The sequence below is a fragment of the Electrona antarctica genome (assembly GCF_951216825.1).
Source record: "Electrona antarctica genome assembly, chromosome: 23".
Classification (NCBI taxonomy): Eukaryota; Metazoa; Chordata; class Actinopteri; order Myctophiformes; family Myctophidae; genus Electrona; species Electrona antarctica.
The window spans coordinates 246,825-260,921 of record NC_136804.1 but is presented as its reverse complement, the minus strand read 5'-3'; positions in this window follow the sequence as shown (position 1 = coordinate 260,921).

Below are 14,097 nucleotides of genomic sequence, written 5' to 3'. Positions count from 1 at the left end.
CAGGGAAAGCACGGCTGGGAGGCAGCTGAGGATCTGGCCATAGCTGTAGTCTGGTCGCGAGTAGCCTCGGAAAACCCAGACGTTTTATTTCCTGGAAGAAAGAAAAAGGTTGCGAGCAACTTTAGACTCTAAAGTTGCAATGCCCTCCATTGACAGCCCCATTCATGAAACGTCTGATTGTAAACAATGATAAACTCAGCTAACTCAGTGATACCTGTACAGACAGCTTGCGTTTTCATATTTGCCTCTGTTGTCTTTGGAATGAATGAATGAATGAATGAATGAATGAATGAATGAATGAATGAATGAATGAATGAATGAATGAACGAACATGCCATTGTTGTGATGTAATGAGCAACTTTCTGTGAATAAACTCTGTGAACTCGGTTCTTTAGTTGAGAAGTGCTCATTTCATATTTTAAATCACTCAACAGCTTCTGTATATCCCAGCAGGGTGCAGAGCTCTCACAGCCCCATGACTGTGAGAGCCATGGAGCTGTGAGTAGCGTTTGTTGGAGCCTTACCTCCAAACAAACACAGAAAGCTGCATGGCATGAGATTAACAATTAGAGTTACTCATTAACACTTCTGAATCAAATGAATTATCAAATCATCGCTGGCTCTAATTAAAATGTATTTGCATAGCACATTTCAACAAGGCAATTCAAAGTGCTTCAAATACATCAAGACAGAGCATAATAAACACATTGGAAACCGTAGAAATAGATAGAAATATATAAGTAGAAATAGAACATAATGAGAGTCCAATTGCGGGTCACATGAAACAAAAACAATAAAAATGTACTGGCGAACATTAACATATATAGGCCTACCTTTGATTTAAAATAATTACAAGTTGTACCAGATCTGGTCTTCTGGAAGTTTGTTCCAGACATGCGGCTCATAAATAACTAATATCACTTAACCTCTTAAACCCCAGGGGGGTAAAGGGGGTAAATCTGCAACATCGGAGTTGGAACCGGAGACCAATTGGGTCTCCATTGACCCGCTGAGAGCTGTTCAGAGGTGGACAGCCGCTGCCCCCGTTGGCGGGGGCAATGGGGCTCAAGAGGTTTTAAACTTAAACTAAATCAGTTAAACACTGGAATGTAACAAAACAACTCATGGCACTATCAAAAAGATAACCGTTACAAAATAACTCACTTTCGGATGCATTCAACAACAAGCATAATGGGACACGCATGTCTGGTTCGTTTGTGCTCCTTGTTAAAGGAGACTCAGGGGGGAGGGAGTGCCAGACCCACAGGAACGCACCCAGTGTGCCGGCCCGATTCCGGCGAGCCGCCCCGCGTCCGAAACGGTTGAGAAATGACAGAGTTCTCGTGTGGAGGTCCCTCTACTGTACCCTCTACTACTGTAAATCATCATATATACATTTAATATGAGCGTGTGTGTTTGTGTGTGTGTTAGGTTGCGCACAGGTGGTGAAAAACAACCATGCTGTTTTCGTGCTCAGACGCACCCACCCACCTACCCACACACATAGCTCCGTAAGGGAGTGGTTGCACCACTCAAAAATAAAAAGCCTGGGTGAACGACACTGGCAATGTGGCATAGGAGTGGGAGTGAACCTTGTCCCTAACCAATAACAGCAGAGGGCCGTCACTCCAGATTTGGTGATGTCAGTGTTCTCCACTTTGTTCTACCGGGGAGGACAGGACAGGACAGGAGGAGGAGGGGGGTGGGCACATAGTTTGGTGAACCAATAGGGAGCCGGCGTCCGTTTCCAGCGCTATAAGTTGCAAAGTAAAAACAGATTTTTCCTGCGAACACTTAAATGAGCCAACACGTTGTCGTTGGGATCGAATCATGCTTACAGTGACTAAGAGTTCATTCCGCACTGCAAGTCTCGTTTTCTTTTTGTCATTCCTATATAGTAGGGGAGCCTATCACTTTCCGTGATTTTGGAATGTTAATTTTTGGAGACAGGTATATCTTGATTATTGGGGTTACCAGAATGCCAAAAAAACATGTCTCCAATTTTTTATGTCAGGTTTAGCATGTTTAATTAGCATAATTAGCTAATAAATTGTCAAAAAACGGAAATGGCAATAACTTTTCTTCTAGGTAACTTATAAAGGTGATCTAAGAGTCTGAGTCCATGTTTGTGATGTCCAGAAATGCATCTGTTACCATTGTGAAGTCATACAAGCTTTCCTAATTAGCATAATTTCCATAAATTATGCAAAAACGAGGTGAACATCAGCAAATTGCTGCATGTTTTACTTTTAGTCAACTTTGAAAGCTTCTCACAGACTCCATGTGTATGTTTACAACTCCAGGAATAATTATCATCCTATGAATAAATCATGCAACCTTTTGTCTATGTAATAATTATGTAATAATCACACCAAAACCAGAAATAGCTATATTTCGTTGCTTTAAGTTAATTAATAAATGTGATCTTACAGACAGTAAGTCTGTTTGCATGTCTAGAAAATATTCTCTTTCCATAACTAGGATATGCAACCTTTCCATTATTAGCTTTATATATATATATATATATATATATATATATATATCCCTCATAAAATAAAGAACAATATGAGAAATGGTCACAGAATTATCACATGATTTTTATTCTAATATTTACAGAAAGTTTTGAAAACACATTTAATTGAAGGGTCTTCGTCATCGTCAATCCCCAACAGATGTGCCTTGTTTACATTACCACACACCTCTAATCATCGGCCCTACACATGCACATCTCAGAGCAGTTCAAATTTTGAGATCGACAAGAACAATGTGATATGCACTGTGATTTCTTGCAGACACATTTTATCAGTTGGGTAATGGTGGCTGGGCCGTGGGTATCCCGTGTTGTGACTGGCACCAGTTGATCTCCCTCAGCCTCCCATCCATTTTTAGTTTCTGGTGGCATCTGTGGGTTAGGTACGTGGTCCTGATCCCATACCATTGCCTGATAATATGCATGGGTAATGGCTTGATTTAATGCTGCTTGTGTAGGTGGCAGCTTCTCGGCTTCTAATTGTTTCTTTGTGAATAACCTCCACCTGAGCTCATCAACATCCACAGGATTTGTACCGGGCTCGTACAGCTGGCAAACAAATGCTTCAATCTTTTTTGACAGTTGTACCCTTCCAGCTAAGAGTGTAACTGTCATAGATGGAATGGCATTGGTACAGGCAATGGGAAAGCCACCATGGATCAAGACATGTTCCCAGTAAGCTGACCACTCCATAGCCACACTGGACAGGAAGACCAAAGAACATAGTGAGATCCATGTAGTATTTGACCGACGCCAGGGTGGAAAGCCCCGGGCCCCTACCACTTATCATGTGGAAGACAACACACCGATAGGGAAGTGTCAGAAAAACAGTTCTTGTCAGGTATCAGCACCAAAGATGAGCTGACTGTCTTATCTTGCTAAGAAAGCCCTCCAACACTTCCAGGTGAAACCCAATGTTTTTATAATCACGTCAAGGCAGGCTGTCCACTCAAACTCTATCGATGTAAAACATCTCCACAGCGTACAGGAAGAGGCTGACACAAGGATAATCCTGCACAGCCTGGATGCTGTCCGAAGAGGGGCAACACAGCTCTACATTGAGTCCCCTGACACTGATGTCTTTGTTCTTACAATACGACGGTACCATCAGCTGTGCAAGGACATCTATTTCATCACCGGTGTGGGGAACAAAAAACGTATCATCGCTGGAGCCAGTAGTGCAGGCACTGGGTAAAACGAGGACTTCAGCCTTACCAGGGTTCCATGCCGTCTCTGGAGCTGATCAGACAGCTCCAGGGAATTTAACCTGTTGGCCAGGTCTAAACAGGTGTCCTGTGGAGGTGGTATCTGCAGTTGCTACTGTATATACTATGAGCTACAAAAAGGCTCAGTTCTGACGCAGCACGTACCTAACCCACAGATGCCACCAGCAACTGAATATGGATGGGAGGCTGAGGGAGCTCAACTGGTGCCAGTCACAACACGGGATACCCACGGGCCAGCCACCATTACCCAACTGATCAAATGTGTCTGCAAGAAATCACAGTGCATATCACATTGTTCTTGTCGATCTAAAATTTGAACTGCTCTGAGATGTGCATGTGTGGGGCAGATGATTAGAGGTGTGTGGTAAGCAAGGCACATCTGTTGGGGATTGACGATGACGACGAAGATGGAGACCCTTCAATTTTCAAAACTTTCTATAAATATTAGAATAAACAATCTGATAATTCTGTGACCATTTCCCATATTGTTCTTTCTTGCGACTGCAGGTCGCCTTTAGGAAATTATGGACGGGCCTGCCCCAAAGTTATTAGTTCTCAACAGGCCCGAAAATTAAATTAGATCTCTATATGGAGCTGACCTGTTCTGACATTCCATATGTTGATCTGACCTCATCAAACCCTGTACACTCAAGACACGCTCCATATATGGCCAGTTCAGAATACATTCCATATGTTGATCTGACCCCCCATGCCAAAGCACCAGCACTCGCCCAGCAGTCTGTCATGACCCAGGCAGATATGTTGATCTGACCCCCCCATTCCAAAGCACCAGCACTCGCCCAGCCCTTTAGTGCGAGGTCGCTTCTAATATTTTCTAGACATGCAAACAGACTTACACTGTCTGTAAGATCATGCGTATTAATTAACTTAAAGCAAAGAAATACAGCTATTTCTGGTTTTGGTGTGATTATTACATAATTATTACATAGACAAAAGGTTGCATGATTTATTCATAGGATGATAATTATTCCTGGAGTTGTAAACATACACTTGAAGTCTGTGAGAAGCTTTCAAAGTTGACTAAAAGTAAAACATGCATCAATTTGCTGATGTTCACCTCATTTTTGCATAATGTATGGCAATTATGCTAATTAGGAAAGGTTGTATGACTTCACAATGGTAACAGATGAATATCTGGACATCACAAACATGGACTCAGACTCTTAGATCACCTTTATAAGTTACCTAGAAGCAAAGTTATTGCCATTTCCGTTTTTGACAATTTATTAGCTAATTATGCTAATTAAACATGCTAAACCTGACATAAAAAATTGGAGACATGTTTTTTTGGCATTCTGGTAACCCCAAGAATCAAGATATACCTGTCTCCAAAAATTAACATTCCAAAATCACGGGCATCAAAATTTGATTGATAGGCTCCCCTACTAATAGGCTAATCCTCAGTAAAACTATGCCAAACTATAAACGTATTTCTAATGTCATCCTCTGTAAAACAAATACAAGAACCGCCCCAGCGTGCGGTCGACGGAAATAAAATGGGGGCGAGCGTTTTGGGGTGGTTTACCCTTCTCAACTCTTGATAAGGGACTGAACAGCAGGAATCACAGCCTTGTAAATTAATGCATTTTCAAACATTGCTATTCAAGGCTACACATGTAGTATGCTTTTTTTCAACTTTGAAATTGCATGTCTTGAAAACAATCTCATAATACATAATGTATAAATGGAGCTCAATGTGTGCAGCCGCCTACTGTATGCTATGTGTACACATTACAGTGAGAGCTACGACCTTCATCGCCCTCCAACACCAGTACAACACGCAATACATTAAAGTGAGCGAGCCTGTGAAATGATTAGATAGCATGCAGTGGTGGGATTCGGGATTCACATATTTTACTTAAAGGGCCACTTCACCCCTTTTGCAACTAGAGCTTATCTCTACCGCTAGCTGTTAGCTAGCTGAACCCCAGTGCCAGCATACACGTTCACTTTAAAAGTCGGAGTTTGCCCGCCCCCCCGTCCCACACACACACACTCGCTACACACACTCGAGTATCATTGGAACAAGCACACACGGTTTACCTTTCGTCAGAAGCTTTTACATGGCGGCAGCGTCGCGGTACAAAGGCACAAATTAAATCCGAAATGTGGATGGCAGAAAATCCACCAAGGACAGCGATCCTGGAGTCCGACTTATGGAGGTTTGAAAATCCTCCTTTCGACAGGTTTGCACTCGGATTAGTTTTGCGATCCCATAGTTGGAACGGTGGGGTGTTGCTATAGGAACCGGACCAATTTTAAAAGCTTCCGTAGGCCTCAACCATTATATAGACGGAGTATACGTTGGGGTACATATATATACGGACCTGGGATATGACGCCACCTAGCGTCGACGTCCGTATATATATGGACTTGGGGGAAAAAATAGTTAATGGTGTACGTACAAGACACAAGAAACACTTTCCTGGAGTTTTTGTGTGTAATATGATTTTTTTTAGATATTTTAGTCAAGACACCATGTTCATGACCAAAAACCTGTCATGCAAATATGGCCTCACTTCCTTTCCTGGACTACACCAAGGAAGCTTTGAGAAGGAAAGGAAATGGTCACGTGACTGGGCTGCGCCATGACACTTTCATGGACACTTTCATGGGAGCCAATTAAACTCACACCGGAACTTCATTGAATACATGGCAGTGAATGGAGCCGGCTGGACAGCTCATAACAAACACTATTTATGAACAATTGAGACCTGTCGTCATATAATTGGTTCAGGAATATAAATGAAGACATAGGTTGTTTTCTAATCACTTGCTTAGATGTGCACAGAGTGCACAGTATATAATTTTATTTGAGGATCTAAACAGCAGCAGGTATCGTTTCTGGCTCGGAGGTATTGCGAGATTTGACTGACAGACAGGAAACGTTGGGAAGTCTCGCGATACTTTGTACGTTCAGAAAGGTGCTTTGTGCCCTTTAGCCATACCTCTATAAAATTGCACAGTGTACACATCGAAAAGCAACACAGCAGACAACAATGTGTTACATGTCTTCTGTTATTTTCCAGAAGCGATTACTTTACAAAAGGTCTCAGTCATTCAGAAATAGTGTTTGTTCATGAGCTGGTCACTGAGCTCTCATTGACTCCAGTGCATTCTGCAACTTCCGGGTGTAGTTTGGCTCCCATGAGAGCATCCACATGAAAGTGTCATGGCGCAGCCCAGTCAGTCACGTGACCATTTCCTTTCCTTCTCAAAGCTTCCTTGGACTACACACATCCATGCCAAGGAAAATTAGAGAAGGAAGTGACATGGTCACGTGACTGTGCTGCGCCATGACACTTTCATGGGAGCCAAATCTCGCACCGGAACTGTATACAAAGCAGTGAATGGAGCAAGCTGGACCAGCTCATAACAAATATTATTTATGGAGCATTGAGACCTGTGTCATATAATCGGTTCAGGCACATGAAAGAAGACATATCACAGTTTGTTTTCTAATCACTTGCTTTTCGATGTGCACAGAGTGCACAGTAGGCTACATCATTTTATTTGGGGATTTAAGGTCTCGTTTCTGTTCCGCGGTCTTGCGAGATTTGGCTGCCAGACAGGAAACGGTGGGCAGTCTCGCGATACTTGGCACGTTCAGAAACATACTTTTTGCTCTTTAGATACCTGTATAAAATTACATAGTGTACACATCGAAAAGCAACACAGCAGACAATAATGTCTTCTGTTATTTGCCAGAAGTGATTACTTTACAAAAGATCTCAGTCATTCATAAATAATGTTTGTTCATGAGCTGGTCACTGAGCTCTCATTGACTCCAGTGCATTCTACCGAACTTCCGGGTGCAGTTTGGCTCCAATGGTGCGACGAATCTGCCGTCTGGAATTGCGTGATAGCGAAAATGACGTTGGTGACCTTACCTCCATTTGATCCATGCAGCCTCCCCAATCTCCACAAGGAGGGGACATCCACTAATGCATTATGGGCATCATTATTATGGACTTCATTATTTTTCTGGTCATAGGGTGCAAATTTGAAATTGTGCTACTGTACTACAAATACTATTAACATTGAGTGACTGCAGATTTCCAGCGGTGAAATGTCCCTTTAAGTAAAAGTATCAATACTGAAATGTAGAATTACTCTTAAAAGAAAATGTCCAGAAATCAAAATGTATACTAAACTAATTGGTATAACAATGTAGCCTATACTTGTACTTTTCTCACTGCACACTGGATAGTATGATTCAACAGTCAGATGCCTTTCTTCAACCACGACTCTGGAGACATTGTTTGTAGTCAACAGGTTTTATGGCTTTAAAAGGGTGAAACTACAACACAACAAAAACATTCAAGACAGTGCTTAAACTCCTTTCCTTCATAAATGCAGTAGCCTGGGCACCATTTCATTTAGGTATATGATCCTGTCGGGAGCGGATGATGGTCGACAGGCAGGAACAACAGGCGGCAACTTCCTTTCCCCTCAAACCGATATTTCTCAATAAAAGCTACAGACTACGAGAGCTTTTATTGTTTGAGGGAAAAGGAAGTTGCCGCCTGTTGTTCATGCCTGTTGCCTACAAAACAATACTACAACATGACGTAACGATATCATCCGCTCCTGACAGGATCATACGAACTTTTGAAACAGAGACCAGGCTTTCCTCCGAGGTGGTGGAAAGCCTGGTGAGGCGAGGTTATAAATGCAGTATGTATATTGTAGACAGCTATAATCACTATAGACAGATATACGGTACACAGTGTTATTAATGCAAGCAATCACATGTTATGCTGTAGAATTAAACAAACTACAAATGTGCTAACTCACACAAAATATATCAATGAAGGCATCTCCTCCATAAACACAAAGTATCAAATAGCCTACATACCAACGATGTTCTTGAAAAAAATGACATGTAGCTGACTATAGAGCGTCGCAGTCCCGCCCCCTTTCATGATGACGCCAGGCCCAATGCATTTTTCCCATAGACATTTCAAAACGTATTATTTATTAATTATTTGTTCAGCCCGAAAAATTGTGTTTGTTGGCTTGTCCGCGGCGTAAACGTCTTTAAATAAATACTTTCTGAAAAGTCTATGAGGAAAATTAACGGGGATTTCTTTTCCGGGTCTCTCGAGGGGGCGGGACTGCGACGCTCTATAGCTGTGCAAGTGTGCATTCAGCAGTGAAATCTGACTGACTGCTGTATGTTCATGAGTTACACCCATAGGTTACACCTGATCTTGGTTGAGTTGATTGCTCAAGAGGAAACAGAAAATACAACATCAAAATAAAAGCTTACATCTCTTAGACCTTGTTAACATCAGCCACTAGGGGGCTTCAAATGCAAATAGCCTACACTACACTAACAAACTCAAACCATTACTACAAAATTAAAGTTACAGTACATCTGTAAAAGAACACTTAAAGTACCAAAAGTAGAAAGTATACTCATTATGCAGAATATGTCCCATTTCACAAGTTTTCAAATGTATGAAACCTCTTTGAAAATTGCAGATCTACAAGATCACATTGTGAGGCATTGCCAGCTTATAGATCGGCTACTTTCAAATCACCACAATGTGGGTGGTTAATGCATGATTCGTAATTAACAACAAAAACAACAAAAACCTACAAGTAACTATTATTTTAAAACAAAAGTTTTAAAATAATGGAAATACTCAAGTCAAGTAAAAAATACTGTTACTTTACCTCATAGTATTTTGACATCTTGAACCCTAGCCGGAAATAGCTGATCTACAAGCTCACAACGTGATGTTGAGCAACACATTGTAACAGTGTTGATTTCGTTGACTAAAACTAAGACGAAAAATGTTTGTCGAAGTCATTTTACAATTAGTTGCATGCTGAAAATAGTCAATCTACAAGCCCACAGCACGTCGCACTGCGACGCGTTGTGGGCTTGTAGATCTGCTATTTTCAGCAAGTGAAAAAAATCATTACGTCATTACGACGGCATCAAGGCCCGACCAAATCAACTGTAGATTTAATCGACTAAAATATCATGATATTTAGTCGACTAAAACTAGATTAACACTAAAACATTCCAGGTGACTAAAATGTGACTAAAACTAAATGAAAACTATTCAAGAGACTAGGACTAAAACTAAAATCAAAATTTTCTGCCAAAAACAACATTGCATTGTAAGCTTGTAGATAAGAAGATTTTGCTGTGTCGACACCGGCACGTATAACCCAGGCAACTCCTACCCTACAGCTTCTAAATTGATAATTCTATCCATAACCCCAACTTGAACCTTTTCCAAGTAAGTGTATCTCGGGGGAAAAAAATCTATGTTTAGAGATACTACTCAAATACATACTACATACATTTCTCATACATATAAAATATACTACAATACTGGCAGTGCACGCACGCGTGCACACACATGCGTGCACATGCACACACACGCATGCACATGCACACACACGCATGCACATGCGCACACACACACACACACACACACACACACACACACACACACACACACACACACACACACACACACACACATACACACACACACACACAAGCAAACAAGCAAACAAGCAAACAAACACAAACAGAGTTTGACACCTCCACTCCCTGGTATATTAACCTACAGTAGTTTATGGAGACATCCCTTCTGGACATTCTGCTTTAATGCTGAGTTGAGGGCATAATATTAATTTTATTTGGATTAGATCACATTACATTGAGGCTAATTATAACTCACACAAACGGTGTATTATTTAAAAACGTGGAATAGTTCTGGCTTTCGTCTCTCATCAAGTGTGTTGGGATCTAAAACAGTGGACAACCTATAGAACAACCTAGAACACTCACCCGGACGATTATATTTCTGTAATTTTCATAATGTTGCTGATGTCTGAGGTGGATGGGTCTTTCAGTACCTTCATGATGCTCAGTGACATCATAGAAGGTATAGGTTTGTTTCCCTGCCAACTTAACTTAAAAAAAAACTTAAAAAGAAAAAACTTTAAAAAAAACTTTAAAAAAAACTTTAAAAAAAACGTAACTTATTTTTTTTTTTTAAAGTACGTAATTTATTCTAATTGTTATTGCAATTTACGAGCTGCGTTCGCTTCCCGCGTTCGTGCGTCTTACTTGTGATAGTGTGATGTTCCCAACTTCATTTCTCTTTTTTAGGAATATTTAAAAAATAATATGCACGTTTTTCCACCGATTTCACCGATCATTCCCCAGTAGGCAGTTGCCTAATGTTTTTTGTATTATTTTAACCAGTGGTGAAAAAGTACTCAAATGTTTAACTTAAGTAAAAGTATCAATACTGCAATATAGAAATACTCTCTTACAAGTAAAAGTCCGGAATTCATAATGTACTTGAGTAAAAGTAGGCCTACACATTCGCATCAAAATTGCCTTAACAGTACTCATTATGCACAATGTCACATTTCAAGATCTAACTCACAATGCTTTGCGTCGCGACACATTGTGAGCTTGTAGCACTTGCCCTAGCCTAGCCCCCTTAGATAGCACTTTATGTAGACTTAGATAGTATTTTAAACAGACGTATAGCTTGTTACATAGACAGCACTAGAATTGCATTTGTATGTAGTCATAGCACTTTATAGAACACATGTATAATATATAATATAGTATAGTATGTATAGTTTACTTAGATACTCCACTGTTACGTTCTTAGTTTACGCTTGAGTCATGATAACTACTTTTTATATATGTGATGTATGCCATGCTTTTGTTATTTGTTTTGTTATTGCTTAATGTAAGTCGCTCTGGATTAAGAGCGTCTGCTAAATGCCTAAATTGTAAATTGTAGATCGGCTATTTTCAAATAGCAGAAATGTATAGTGCTGACTGCTGGAGTGGTTAATGTATGTTTGGTAATACATTTAGTGGAGTAAAAGTATACCATTTGGATCTGGAGGTGTAGTGGAGCAACACTGGGACACAGAAAAGGCGATGTGATTGCATCGGGGGAGAGAAGGGGGTGTGAGATTTCAATCTCATTAGCTTGTCCTCAGACAGACGGAAGCAGGAATTGTTCAGAATCATTCTAGGTTTATTAGACTGTGATGGAGTGACATGCCACTGGGACCCTTCCATGATTATATGGCTGGCATGATTTAGTCATGATGATGGGGGCGGGGACCCGGAGGGTACGGGCCTTAGAGAACTGCATGAAGCAGTTTTTCAGATCGTCGCCGTCAGGCAAAAAACCTTGTATCTCCAAATGGTAAATGGTAAAGGGTGCATTTATATAGCGCCTTTATCCAAGGCGCTTTACATAGATTGTGCATTACATTCACCCATTCACACACACATTCATACACCGATTGCAGCGGAAGCCATGCAAGGTACCAACCAGCACATCGGGAGCAATTTGAGGTTCAGTGTCTTGCCCAAGGACACTTCGACATGTAGACAGGAGGAGCCGGGATTCAAACCGCCGACCCATGGATCATTGGACGACCTGCTCTACCTCCTGAGCCACAGCCGCATCCAAGTTTCAACATTTAGATTGTGTAATGGAATGCCCTACTTTGTCATACCATGACAGTGTCCTCCAAAAGTAGCACAAAAAATATGTCGATCTACAAGCTCACAGCGTGTCGCATCGTTGACACGCTGCAGTGAGCTTGTAGTTCGGTTATTTTGTTTGAATTTTCTTTTACATTTTGGAAAATAATAGAGATGACATGCCTAAAACTTGGGACAGCGGGCTGACAGTGGTTAAGTGTGTATAAATATTTGAACGAATGAAAGGTAGGCTATTAACAAGAGCTTGTGACTAAATAACTACACCTTGTGTCCACTGTTTTCCATTTCTTGAAATGTAACTATTTTGGACATACAGGGTTCCCACCCGACGGAGACGATATGACCAACTGGGTTTGGGTACATGTGTTTGGTCCGACGATTCATTGATCCGATACCCCTAACCCCTAACCTAACCATAACCGCAAGCACGGGAGCAGGCGCTAGTCCGAGGTGCGGACGCATATCGAACCAATGCTACGTCGGACCATAGTATGCCTCCCACTGGGTTTGCGTGACATGAGAATGATGTGTTCTGTACCAGTGGTTTTCAACCTTTTCATATCCACGGTCCATTATTTATCCACTATTTGATGAGATCCAAAACTAACTTTGCTGTTGAATTGACGCGGTATCATAGGAGAAGATAACAAACTAGAAAAAGTGCCCTTCCGGGCACAGGTCTCCACCAGTGTGTGTGATGTTTGGCAAAATGTGTAGGAGTAATATATAAACGTGTGTGTGTGTGTGTGTGTGTGTGTGTGTGTGTGTGTGTGTGTGTGTGTGTGTGTGTGAGACGCGGCTTGGCCTGTTGTAGCGCCACCATGAGGCTGATTCGAAAACTGTCAAGTGGCATTTCTTCCTCAGCCTAGTGGGAATATGCATGCACAGTTTCACCGCAATCGGACGCTGCGTTGAGTAGTTGTGGCGATTTGTACAAAACGGGTACAAAGCAGGCTACTCCTGAAAAGTTTAGAAGCCAATCGTAGCCAATGAGGGTGGATTATGATAAATCAAACAAACCCGTCTTGATCACATGACTATGGAGAACATGTGTACTGATTTGCGTGAAATTTGGATAAAATCTGAAGGAGTAATATTAGAAAATGTGTTTTACATATGTCGGCCTCCTGGTGGCGCTATAAAGAGCAGATGTGAAAAATTCCAGGCAAAGGTTTTTCCTTGGCCTCTAGGGAGTTGGCATATAAAGTTATCCACAGATCCATGCAGTTAGAGGTAAAAACACTTTTCGGCCAGTTATAGCGCCACCATGAGGCTGAGTTGAAAATGTTCATGTGGCATTTCTTCCTCGGCCTAGTGGGAATGTGCGTGCACAATTTCACGGAAATCACATGATGTGTTCATGATTTGCAGCATTTTGTTTGAAACTGAGCACTCCTGCGAACTTTGGAAGCCAATTTTAGCCAATCAGGATGGAGTCTGAGAAATCTGAAAGACCTGTTTCGTTGAATGGCTCTAGAGAGACTGTGTACCAATTTGTGTGATGTTTGGACAAAATCTGTAGGTGTACTGTCCAAAAACTTGTTTTGCACAAAGCGGCCTCCTGGTGGCGCTATAACAGACCGTTCTGGAAAATGTGGGCCAGAGGTTCATCGTTGGCATCCAGGGAGTGTGTGTGCAAAGTTTGGCATCGACCGGGTTAACGGTGCCGGAGATTAGCTGGTAACAGACGGACGGAAGGACACACACACAGACACACGGACACACACACACACACACACGGACGGAGTGCAAAACATACTCTCTCCCCATGCCTTCGGCAATAACAATTATTCTACATTCTCTAA